Raw genomic sequence first — 12,481 nt, forward strand, 5'->3', positions numbered from 1 at the left:
CTCGCTGAAATGAGATGATTTTTATAATAATAAATATAATTGCCTGTTTGTATTTCTGGTCTCGAGATGTCAAGTAAAAACTGCCAAAACAAGCAATCCAGAGGAGAACAACAAACAACCATTTAAGTGTTGCTTAGTGTAAAAATGTATTTCAGTCTCAACTTGTGCTGTTATTGGCTGTCATAACTCAGAATAATTAATGATATCAATGTAACTAACCTCTGACCATCTCTTAATGTCATCTACACAATCAGGTGAGGCATTGTCTATAAAAAATGGTCATCTCGACTCTGTGAAGTATCGACAAGTTTTTGACAATTTTTACAAATGTAATATCGTAAACATTACATTACCCACTAAGAAAACAAGTGAAAGTGAAAACACTGGAGACAGGAAATTGAAAACAGTCGAATCGTGGAACACTTCCGTGTTCAGGAAAAAGGTGGATTAAGTCAATTGACCTATTTCAGTGACATCACTTTTCCCCACAGCCACCATATTTGTTACCATCAGTGGGAAGAAACAATGGCGGTGAATAGGAAAACCCCCCGAAAAACGATATCAAGAAAAACATAAAAAATTGCTTTAGGTCCATGCCCAGTCCCAGGAAAGGTTCATACAGGTCTGAAGACAGCACAGATAATGGCAAATTGAACTTTCATGGACATTTAAAGATATTTTATCCATGATTCATCTCCGTACGCCGGTAAGTCTGATGTGTGACTGGCGGGTACACACACGCCCACCGGTACATCACCGTAAACATCACTCATTCAGAAGTTACAAATGTTTTTGTGTTGTTTTCTGGTCTGATTTTGTCACAGTATTTAAAAACATCTGTGATGATCCTGTCTGTATGAATGTAGGAGCTGCTTTTAACTCCTGAAGAAGGTTTTTCTTGCATCCCACAGCGCAGCAAATTGAAAGTATATGGAAGTTTGGTCACAAACATGGCAGCGCAGTCATACAGTGACGTCACATGAGTATGTGAGCGGAGCGGAGTGGAAGCTGAACGAGGAGCGGAGCATTATGATTTTGCCTGGAGCGAGGAGCGGGTTTTAAAAAAATTGGAGCGTCATTGTTTTCTCTCGCTTCAAGAGCACTCCACTAATGCTCCATCACGGGCACAACACCTGTTGACGGCCCTTAATGCAATAATTCACCATATGTTAAGTAGTGTTAAACATTACTGGCATGAAGGAAAGATGGAATTTCTGATATAACCATAAAGAATGTGATAAAAAAAAAAAAAAAAATACAAATTTAAAATCTAGTGGCATTTGGTAATATTTATGGGGTTAGAATTATTTCTAATTAACATACAATGGAAAGAGATGAACAAATAAATGTTAGTTTTGCAAATATGAAATAAATTCACAAATAAAAAGATTGAGATTTGCAAATATATATTAGGAGTTTCACAAAAATAAAGTGAATTCACGAATAAATAAAATGAGATTTGCAAATAAAAAAAATTATTTACAAATATATGTTTTAACTCACAAATACAACTCTGTCCAGCATTCATTTGTGGATCACTTGCGGTGCATTTGTGACTTCTGAAACATTTCTTGCAGGAGAGCTGCAGGCAATCCACAAATAGGTGGACTCCACCCATCGTCTACTCAAACCAATCAGATAATGGCCATATTACTCGGGCCAATCGTAGCACATTCTGTCTTCAACCAATTACGCTTCCTTTTTTCTATCAAGGTGGGACCAGAGTCACAGCTCTCATGAGCATGGAATCAATTACATACAGATAAGCTCCAAGGTCGCAAACTTTTAAAGAAACGGACGCCATCAGAGGAATTCTGTGACATAAGGATCATATCATTTTCTCTCAGTTATAAACATGTGTAGTGTCTTGTTAAATGTCGACTGCTGAAAATTGCTCATTTGTAGTGTCCTGATCATTAGCTTTATAGCTAACCTGGCTGACTGTATGAGTCTGATATTTTAATTCTAACCAAGTTTCTTGACTGAAATGTGTCGTCAAAACCTTTACTCTTAATGTTACATGGCAGATCCAAACAGACACACTACTAGACACTACAAAAGATCAGTAGTACGGATAGTGTCTTTATAAAATAATAATCATATTAGATGATCTTAGGAGCACAAACCATAAATTAATACCCTATATTACACAGTGTACAAGATCTGCTATGGCAATAATTTGGTTTCACATTATGTTAATGTATTTAATAAAAGCAGTTGTAAGGTAATGTTTATTAGAATTTTGCATTTTAGCACTTTTGTGTGAATGTTTTAGGAGGTGCTATTAAGGGGTCCCTATCTAAAATACAGCTTTATGTTCTGACAATGATAATTGACTCATTGGTTATTGCCACCTTTTTCAGAGGTTTCCCCCGTGTACCCCCCCATCAACTTTGAGCACTTAGCTCACCAGCTCCAATACAGGACACCTTTTAAAAAGTGTAATACAAGATTCTTTATTTTTCTGTTATGTCAGATTTCTATATAGAGACAACGTCATGTCTTGAAATGAAAGTGCAATACAAAATTGAAATAAACCATAACGTCTTTGGGTTGACTTGCTTAAAAATGAAAATTCTGTAATTCTGTAATGCACCTTCATGTTTTTTTAAAAACCTGTACTATTTAGTTTCTTCTGTGGTATATGAGAATACATTGTAAAATGTAGATGCTGCTAATGAGGCTGAAATGAAAGCAAGGCTGTCAGTCCCGATCATTATTCTGGACATCTCCTTTTGAGTTCCTCCCACAGATGAAAGTCAGTCATTTGGGTTTGGAACAACATGAATATGAGTATAAATGATGAATCATCTCATTTGACAAAATATTTTGTCATTTAGTTGACAAATCTTTTGAGTTCTCAAATGCCTATCAAGGCAATTTTAGGTTAGTAGGTTTTAAAGTGTCTGTTTTTGTTACACTATAAAGCAAGTCTGTTGGCTAAAAGGTGTGCAACTACAAAAAACATTAAATTTGAGTACATTTTACACACAAAAACACTGGAAATAAGCATTACAACTGGAGTGCTGGAATTTTGCTCAAGCTTCTTGTACATGAACATCCTCATTGCCACGTCATGGTGTTGTATCAGGTGTCTGGGATGGTCAGGGTAAGAGCATTCTGCACAAATGATTGGAAAAAATAACAGTTACACGTTAAAAACATCCATTACTGTATAGAAAAGAACATTGTTACACAAACAAGATTGGGCCATGGAGCTTTGTGATGTCTTACCACCAGTAGCACAAAAGTCCCACAACTATTTTCATCTTTTTGTGATGAGGAGCAGAGAGCACCAATTCTCCAGTATCCTCGCAACTCTTTTATTATTATTATTATTATTATTAATATTATTATTGTCCTCCTGTATGTCACAGCCCATATACTTCCTCAGTAAATAATTGAAACACACATTGTTTTACAGGGTTAACATAATTATTTCTTGTGAGTAACATTGGACTGGTCTGCCATAACACAAAGTGCTAAAAATATAAATCCTTTAAAATATTACTTCAATTAATTTTTTAATATATTAACATAATGTGAAAACAAATTAATGCCATAGCAGATTTTGTATTCTGTGCTGTATAGGGTATTAATTTATGGTTTGTGCTCCTAAGATCATCTAATATGATTAATTAATAAAGGCAGTATCTGTACTACTGATCTTTTGTAGTGTCTAGTAGTGTGTCTGTTTGGATCTGCCATGTAACATTAAGAGTAAAGGTTTTGACGACACATACATACATTTCCATTATGTAGCTAGGAGTTTCAGTCAAGAAACTTGGTTAGAGGGGGGCTGGGTAGCTCAGCAAGTAAAGACGCTGACTACCACACGCAAGTTCGAATCCAGGGCAGGCTGAGTGACTCCAGTCAGGCTTCCTAAGCAACCAATTGGCCCGGTTGCTAGGGTAGGTAGAGTCATGTTGCGTTAACCTCCTCATGGTCGCTATAATGTGGTTCTCGCTCTCGGTGGGGATCATGGTGAGTTGTGCGTGGATGCCTTGCAGAATAGCGTAAAGCCTCCACACGCGCTAGGTCTCCACGGTAATGTGCTCAACAAGTCACGTAATAAGATGTGCGGATTGACAGTCTCAGACGCAGAGGCAACTGAGATTCGTCCTCCGCCACCCGGATTGAGGCAAGCCACTATGCCACCATGAGGACTTAGAGTGCACTGGGAATTGGGCATTCCAAATTGGGGAGAAAAGGGGAGAAAAAAAGAAGAAAAAAAATAAACTTGGTTAGAATTAAAATAGCAGCCACATATAGTGAGCAAGGTTAGCTATAAAGCTAATGATCAGGACACTACAAATGGGCAGTTTTCAGCTATTGACATTTAACAAGACACTACACATGTTTATAACTGAGAGAAAATGATACAAACCTTAAGTCACAGTATTCCTCTGATGGCGTCCGTTTCTTTAAAAGTTTGCGGCCTTGGAGCTTATCTGTATGTAATTGATTCCATGCTCATGAGAGCTGTGACTCTGGTCCCACCCTGATAGTAAAACGAAGTGTGATCAGTTGAAGATAGAATGTGCTACGATTGGTCCAAGTAATATGGCCATTATCTGATTGGTTTGAGTAGACGATGGGTGGAGTCCACCTATTTGTAGATTTGTGTGCACATATTGATGCTAGATTTGTTTCAAAATCGACAAATGCGTGTAGTGATCCGCAAATGCACAGGAAGCGATATACAAAAAAAAAATTTGCGTGATTCACAAATGAATGCTGGACAAAGTTGTGTTTGTGAGTTAAAAAATATGTTTGTAAATATTTTTTTTCTTTGTGAATTCACTTTATTTTTGTGAAACTCCTAACATATATTTATAAATCTCATTCTTTTTATTTGTGAATTAATTTCATTTTTGTGAAACTCCTTACATTTATTTGTCGATCTCACTAAATGTATTTGTTAGCCAACTTTCTATTTGTGAATCTCTTTCCATTTGTATGTTAATATGCAACAATTCCATCATATACTGTACATGGACTCAGTTCAGGACACTCTGGGCTGTCATTAAAGGGTTAAACTTTTGACACACCAAGTCATGTGACAAAACAACATGGCATCATCTCAACAATGGCAGCAAGACTACATCTGGTAAGGAATCTCATTAAGATTTTACAATGAAACCTGTTTGAGTCAAAAGAATAGATTCTCTAGTTTCATTCGATATGCCATTTTGAAAATGTTATCGATTTATTGCACAACAGCACACTTTTAAACACAATGACCACATCTGTGGACTATAGGGCCTTAGAAATTCTATATTCACTGTGCATTATCACATTGAGAATCAATGGGTTCATCCAAAAGCTGAAAAATTTTGCTTTCAGGGGCTTTATATGGAGTTAGGATGAAAATAAGGGGAATTTTGAACTGTTCTTAGACCAGTGCAGACAGACAGCACACTGGAGGTTAAGACATTCACTAATTAGGGAGCAAGGGCAAGAGCAAGGTGCATTCACTCCAAACTTCCAGTGAAAAGTTCAATTTCAGGCTGCAGACGATGTTTGGACATCTCAGCGTGGTTGGCATACACGGGACAATGGTAATCAGTAGGCCTATATAGATTCAGAATTTATGATGTTACATTTTATTTTAACATGTTTATCGGTGACTGGACGATGCTGGCCATTACTTTGAATCAGAATTAATTATGCAAATTTCTGATTGGTAAAATGCTTCAACACTGGCTTTTATTTATTTATTTATTTATTTTTGATTGTGCAAAAAGAGAACATTGAGATTTTGCTGCCATAGTAGAAAGAACATTGTAACATAAAAGTCAAATCAAGTCAAACAATTTTTATTTGTATAGTTTTAATATGTACTTTTCCCAATACACATTGTTCCAAAGCAGGTTTACAGAAAACCCGCTGTAATGTCTGTAACGTCTCAAAAACATGAATAACCAACAATCCTGGAAACATAATAATCTGATAAAAGAAATCTGACTTTCTATAGCTTGATATTATTTAAAATTTCACAATGTAGTCCTTCTGTCCCCATATGAGGACATACATTTTTAAGAAAACAATTTTGCTCTTCAAATTATGATTTTTTTAAAAATTATTATTATTTGCATGTTAATTGGGGGCCACTTGTTACAAATCAAAAAGGGAAATGGAAAATGCACACAGCAGTCGCCCTGGGGTCTCAAGAGGTTAAATATTGCACAACACATTATGACAATGATACACCAATATAACTACTGAATTGAAAATGCACAGTGAATACTGTAGGTAAATTTTCATGCAAGTGGTTTACAGCTATTTTTATTTATTTTTTTATGTTCATCAAACTATTCAGTGACCCCTGGTTTTACTTGTCATGTACACAGGAAACCCTTGTATAGGCAGTGCATTTAAAGGACAGTCACTTAAAACGTATTGCCATTTACTGCCATTTCTCAATTAGGATCCCAGGACATGTCAGGGCAATGTGCTTCATTTCACAACAAGGCTTCTAGAAACTTTAATTTATCTCCAAACACAAGGTCTCGGGATATGTATTTCTTTTTTTAGCATCTGAAAAACATTTTGTTAGAATAAGTGTGAATAATAAATCTTATATGGAATTTTCCCCACTGCCTAGTGTTCACAGAACTAATATTTGTGACAAATTTATTGATGTGTGGGTTTACTTGAGTTAAATCATTGATATCATAGGTCTCAAGTATACAAATCAGACCCGTTTTACTAGTGAATGATGTCTCATTTTCAGAGACTCATGCAAGTACAATCTATCCCTACTTTTATTTTTTTCTCCCCAATTTGGAATTTCCAATGCGCTCTAAGTCCTCTTGGTGGCGTAGTGACTTGCCTCAATCCGGGTGGCGGAGGACGAATCTCAGTTTCCTCCGCGTCTGAGACCGTCAGTCCTCGCATCTTTTCACGTGGCTTGTTGAGCGTTACCGCGGAGACCTAGCGCTTGTGGAGGCATCATGCTATTCTTCATGGCATCTACCCACAACTCACCACGCACCCCACCAATAGCGAGAACCACAATATAGCGACCATGAGGAGGTTAACCCAACGTGACTCTACCCACCCTAGCAACCGGGCCAATTGGTTGCTTAGGAAGCCTGACTGGAGTCACTCAGCACACCCTGAATTCGAACTTGCGACTCAAGGTGTGGTAGTCAGTGTCTTTACTTGCTGAGCTACCCAGGCCCCCCCATTCCTACTTTTAACATTCCAATCATGGCAGGACAAATATTGCACTTATCATGTACGACCTTTTAATGCATGACCCCTATGTATGTTTGGAGGATAGCTATGGTTGTTATCTGCTGTAACTGTATGTGTGGGTGCACTAGATCTCTTTGTTTGGGTGTTGCCACAATGTTGCATCATCTTTTTTTCTTCCCCAAACACACAGGAAGGTGACACTTACTGGCTACAGGTGGATGAAGGAGGACGAGATGGCCATTTCAGATCAACCCGAGGAAGTTTAGACGTGCGCTCATGTTCTTATGTAACACTGCAGCCACACACATTCTTTCACAGATTGCCTCTCAGCTGTCTGACCCACTTTCTGCCATTTGCTTATTGGTTGAGCCTCTGCTGGTATTATGTTTCACTTCTGCTTTGTTACTGGCAGATGGCACCAGAGGATACTATACAAACACACTATCACTTTCACTATTATACTTGTGGCTGACATGCAGGATTACATATTTAAAATACAAAATATAAGTAACTGTATTCCACTACAGTTACAATTTAAATCATTGGTAATTAGAATAGTTACATTCAAAAAGTATTTTGATTACTGAAGAGATTACTTTGCATTTAATTGTCATTTGTTTCATTTAATATTTAGTCCTTTCAGATGGAAAACATTTATACATATAAATGATGTGATCTCAAAGTGCATTTGAACAGCGGTGAAACACTTTCTTATGATGTGTTACATTCATACGAGCAGACAGAGAAGTAAGTTTGAAGTAAGTTTGGAGCAGAAGAAATAGAAATAATGCTATTTCTAGCCATTTTACACGCACGTTACCAGGCACGATCATATTTTTTTATTAAGAAAATTCACGTTAGATCATAATTTCTTTTTTTCTAGAAGGACCTCTGATATTAGGGCAAAAATCGTATTCTTGATAATAACTTTTGTATTGTTTTCCTGTAAAAATATCTCAAAATCCTTAAAACAAGAACAATTTATTTATCTTGTTTTAGAAACAACACTGCATAAGATATTTAGGTTTTTCAGAGAATGTATTTTTATCATGTGTATTTTGTCTTACTGTACTGGCAGAGTTTTTATAGTCAAAACAAGTGAAAAAAATCTACCAGTGCTGAAGAAGTAATCCAAAGTATTTAGAATACGTTACTGACCTTGAGTAATCTAACGGAATACATTACAAATTACGTTTTACAGCATGTATTCTGTAATCTGCAGTGGAATATATTTAAAAAGTAACCCTCCCAACCCTGCTTACATGCACATGCAAACATTCACGCAGCATGTAAATTTAGGGGTGTAAATGCAAATTATGGCATACAGCATAGAACAACTGTTATCTCAACACACATTTCCCCCTCATACAGTACCAAACAACTAGCACTTCTATGTAGGCCATAAAGCAGAGCACATTAGCCCATTTTTTGCACATATGTGGCAATATGGTGACATAAAAACCACAAACCTACCTTAAGTCTCAACTAAGCCAGCTCTCTTTGCCTGTCTTTCTCAGCTGTTACACTGGAGTGGAGAACTGTCAGATAAATATGTTTCCTTGCATGACGAGCATTCAGGCTAGAGAAAGCAAGGAAAGAAAAAATATAGAGATACAAAAGTCTAGTTTATGCATTAGAAATCATAGACTTAAAATGATAGTTCATCTAAAAATACTCACCCTCATGTCGTTCCAAATCCATATGCCTTTCTTTCATGGAACACAAAAGGAGATGTTAGGTAGAATGTTAGACTCAGTTACCATTCAATTTCATTGTATGGAAAACAGATGCAATAGAAGTGAATGGTGAACTAACATCTCCTTTTGTGTTGCACAGAAGAAAGCAATGTCACGTCCACTAATCCACTGAAGTGTGAAAACAAATTTTTGAGTTTTTTAACGTCATCATTTTCCAAAGTATGCAGTTATGAAGAGCATTTTTGAAAGTCTTGGTTTTCAGTGCCGTTCCAGTGTGGATGAGACCTTTAAACGTACTTTAACAAAATTAATGTGTTTTCAAACAAAAATTTATTAGTGTGTACATGGCCTTAGTCATACTGGTTTGGATTAACATCATGATGAGTAAATGATGACAGAACTTTTTATTTTTGAGTGAACTATACCTTTAATTTTGTGACCTTATAAGTTTTACTAATATTTATACATATGCAGTTTATTGACATCCTACTCCTCTTTTGTGATATTTCTCAAATACTACACTGCCATAAAGTGGTACTTCTTATGACTTTATAAATATAATGAACTTGGGAAAAACACGAGCGCATGCAGTAATGGCATTACATGGGAAGTGTTTGTCACTGGGTATTAGTATGTGTGTGTGTGTTTGTACCATGAGGTGTTAATGCAAACGTGTCACGCAAACAAAGACTGAGAAAGTTTCTGAGCGGTTTTGATAATCTGGGGTTGGCTCTAAGCCATTTTTCAAAACTCTTTATGATTGCCTTTGTGCACGTATGAGATGTGTGACACTAAGTTGGGTTCACTGAGAGGACACACTCCTCAATGCTGATATGAGAAGTGTTGGCGTCTGTTATCTGAGCCCTGTATTAATTTGGCTGTGACGGATGTTAGGCTGGCCTAGCGTGGCCGATCGTCTCTGGGGAAAACACGCCATAATCCTCTAATCCTTTCCCCTTGGGATTCTGTCTAATCAAACGCTTTAAAATGAAATTGCATACACACTAACACACACTCAACCTCTCTCAGAATTAAAAATATCCTTATTTTGCTAATTCTTGTCCCTCAGTATGACATTTGTCAAACTGTTGTGCTCTTTTGCTTTCTTACAGATTCAAAGTTGTATGTTCCGGGTTCAAAACAAGTTAATCAATCGATAGCATTTAAAAATACAGTAGGTTGACAGTAGGTTGACTTTTCTTTAGCTGAAATCGGTCTGCACTTACCAAAATTTTGAAACACTGCCCCCAGTAGCCAAAGCGGTAAGTTTTGTTGGGCGTATGGGCACGTGTGAGCTCCGTTTTTTGGATCTAATGTCCACAGAGGAGTGCTAAAAGCGAGTTGTAAAGAGAGTTATTTTCAGCTGTACAGGATGTAAAAGAGTAAAACAGTGAAGAGGAATGCATATTTTTTAAACTATACCCCCCAAACCTAAACCTCCCATCAGTGGAGTAAAATGTAATAGGAAAAAGAAGGAAACAGGAGTTAGAAGGAAAAATACTTGAACTCTCGAAAACAGCATGCCGACTTCCCATGTTATCATGTTGGGTATAATACTGATTAACACAAAAATATTTTCAACTAGTTTTCACGTGGCACCATGCGAGGGTCAGACGTGTGAACGGAGAGCTCTGCGCACTTTGCTAGTTTTTAATACTTTTTGTGTCATAAACTGGTGAGATTCGATACACCCTGTTCCATAACTGTTCTATGAAGACAATATGTCAAAGAATTCAAAATCCTCTGGCTCTGGAGACATTAAAAGACACTTACAAGGCCGGAGACCGGGGACTCGGTTTGGATGGTGCAGTGGGAGATTTCCAGTGTCAACTGTTGAACATGTCGGCAATGCTGGCGAAGGTCGTTGCTGACTTGGAGGATCTTGCTGTAATACGTCGATCGATCACTGAGTTGGTTACAAGAATGGGGGATGTCGAGAAACGGATCGATTATCTGGAGTCATCAGAGAGGGAATTAGCTGCTAACCAGCTAGCGACCAAGACAGACTTGGAACGCATTTGGGAAAAGTTTGAAGACCTTTTGAATCGTAACCGGCAAAACAATGTCAGAATTGTTGGAATTCCTGAGAACGAAAAAGGCCGAGATATGGTGAAATTCCTAGACGAGCTCTTCCCGAGTCTGCTCAACATAACAGGCCATAAGCTGGAAATCAAGTGAGCTCACAGAGTTCTAGCTCGGAGATCCGTGGAAGGAGACAGACCCCGATCAATTCTGGCCAAAGTTCTGAGAACATCCAATAAAGATCTTGTGTTACACGAGGCGAGGAGTAAAGGAAGGCTTTCTTGGAAGAACCACAACATTTTCTTGTTCCCAGACTTTGCGAATTCGACAAGAGAGAAACGTGATCGATTCAACGAATGCAAGAAACTCTTACATCAACAGAAGGTCGCTTTTGCACTGATGTTCCCTGTCAAATTGAGATAGATACTAAGGATGACCGCAAAGTATTTATGCAATGCTTGTATGTCCCCAACAAGCATTGTTATTCATAAAGTCAATGGAATGAGTGAGTCATGGTGTGATTCTCATGTTGCAGTCAAGTGAGCCTGACTCATTGAACATTCACTTGACCGTCCAAGGAAGCTGGGCAACTTTTTTGTTTCTTTTTGTGCTGGTTCCGCCTAGCGGCTGGAGTTTGTTTTGTGGAATAACACTCCTTCAAGAAACTTTTGTATTGACGGAGGATCGCTTTTGCACTGAAGTTCCCGGCCAGGTTGAGAATAGATGCTAAGGATGGCCGCAAAGTATTTACTTGTCCCCAACAAGCATTGTCCTTCATAAAGTCAATGGAATGAGTAAGTCATTGTGTGGCACTCGCTTTGTAGCCGAGTGGACCTGACTCACTGAACATTCACTTGACCGTTCGAGGAAACTGGGTGCCTTTTTTGTTTCTTTTTGTGCTGGTTCCGCCTAGCGGCTGGAGTTTGTTTTGTGGAATAACACTCCTTCGGTACAGTTTGTGGATGAATCTGCACATTCTTTGTGTTTATTCCTCCTATTGGTTGGAGTTTGTTTTGTGAAGTATTTTTTGCAGGATATTGGAATGATTAGGTCATCTGCTGCACTTATGAAACAGCCGGCTCACTGAACATTCGTTTGACTGTCCGAGGAAACTGAACGGCTTTTTTGTGTGTGTGTGTGTGTGTGTGTGTGCTGGTTCCGCTAGAGGCTGGAGTTTGTTTTGGGGAGGAACACACCTTCGGGACAGTTATACGGATGAATGTGGTGTGCCTTATGCAATTTAAGATTTTACATGGATTCTATTGGACCCCCTCTACATTGTATAGGCTTGGTCTTAAAGACACACCCACCTGCTGGCGATGCCAATCAGAAGAAGGAGAGACAACCCATGTTCTTTGGGGGTGTGGTAAGATCCAAGAATTTTGGTTGAAGGTACAGAGATTTGTGTGAGACGTGTTGGGCACTCAAATTTCTTTTTGCCCCAGACTCTGTATTTTGGGAGATGGGACGGTTATAAATTTGGGGGATAAATACATAAAAAATTGGGTTTTGACCAGTGTTATGATTGGTAGGCAGGTTATTTTAAGGGGATGGTAGTC

The 12,481-nt window shown here is 38.0% G+C and overlaps 1 long non-coding RNA gene across 3 annotated transcripts; it reads right to left on the reverse strand.

The window, feature by feature from the left end:
* Nucleotides 1-2,470: 2,470 nt before the first annotated feature.
* On the reverse strand, nt 2,471-8,975 carry LOC127411175 (uncharacterized). Of its 3 annotated transcripts, XR_007892228.1 has the most exons (5): nt 8,883-8,975; nt 8,677-8,782; nt 4,388-4,501; nt 3,748-4,177; nt 2,471-3,120 (listed from the first exon to the last, which is right to left on the reverse strand). It is a non-coding gene; the product is annotated as an uncharacterized LOC127411175 (long non-coding RNA). The 3 variants fall into 3 exon arrangements; XR_007892229.1 differs by having other exon boundaries at nt 3,748-4,166; nt 8,677-8,903; XR_007892227.1 differs by having other exon boundaries at nt 8,677-8,903.
* Between the last annotated feature and the right edge of the window lie 3,506 nt (nt 8,976-12,481).

The sequence above is a fragment of the Myxocyprinus asiaticus genome, chromosome 20 (genome assembly GCF_019703515.2).
Source record: "Myxocyprinus asiaticus isolate MX2 ecotype Aquarium Trade chromosome 20, UBuf_Myxa_2, whole genome shotgun sequence".
NCBI classification, from domain to species: Eukaryota; Metazoa; Chordata; class Actinopteri; order Cypriniformes; family Catostomidae; genus Myxocyprinus; species Myxocyprinus asiaticus.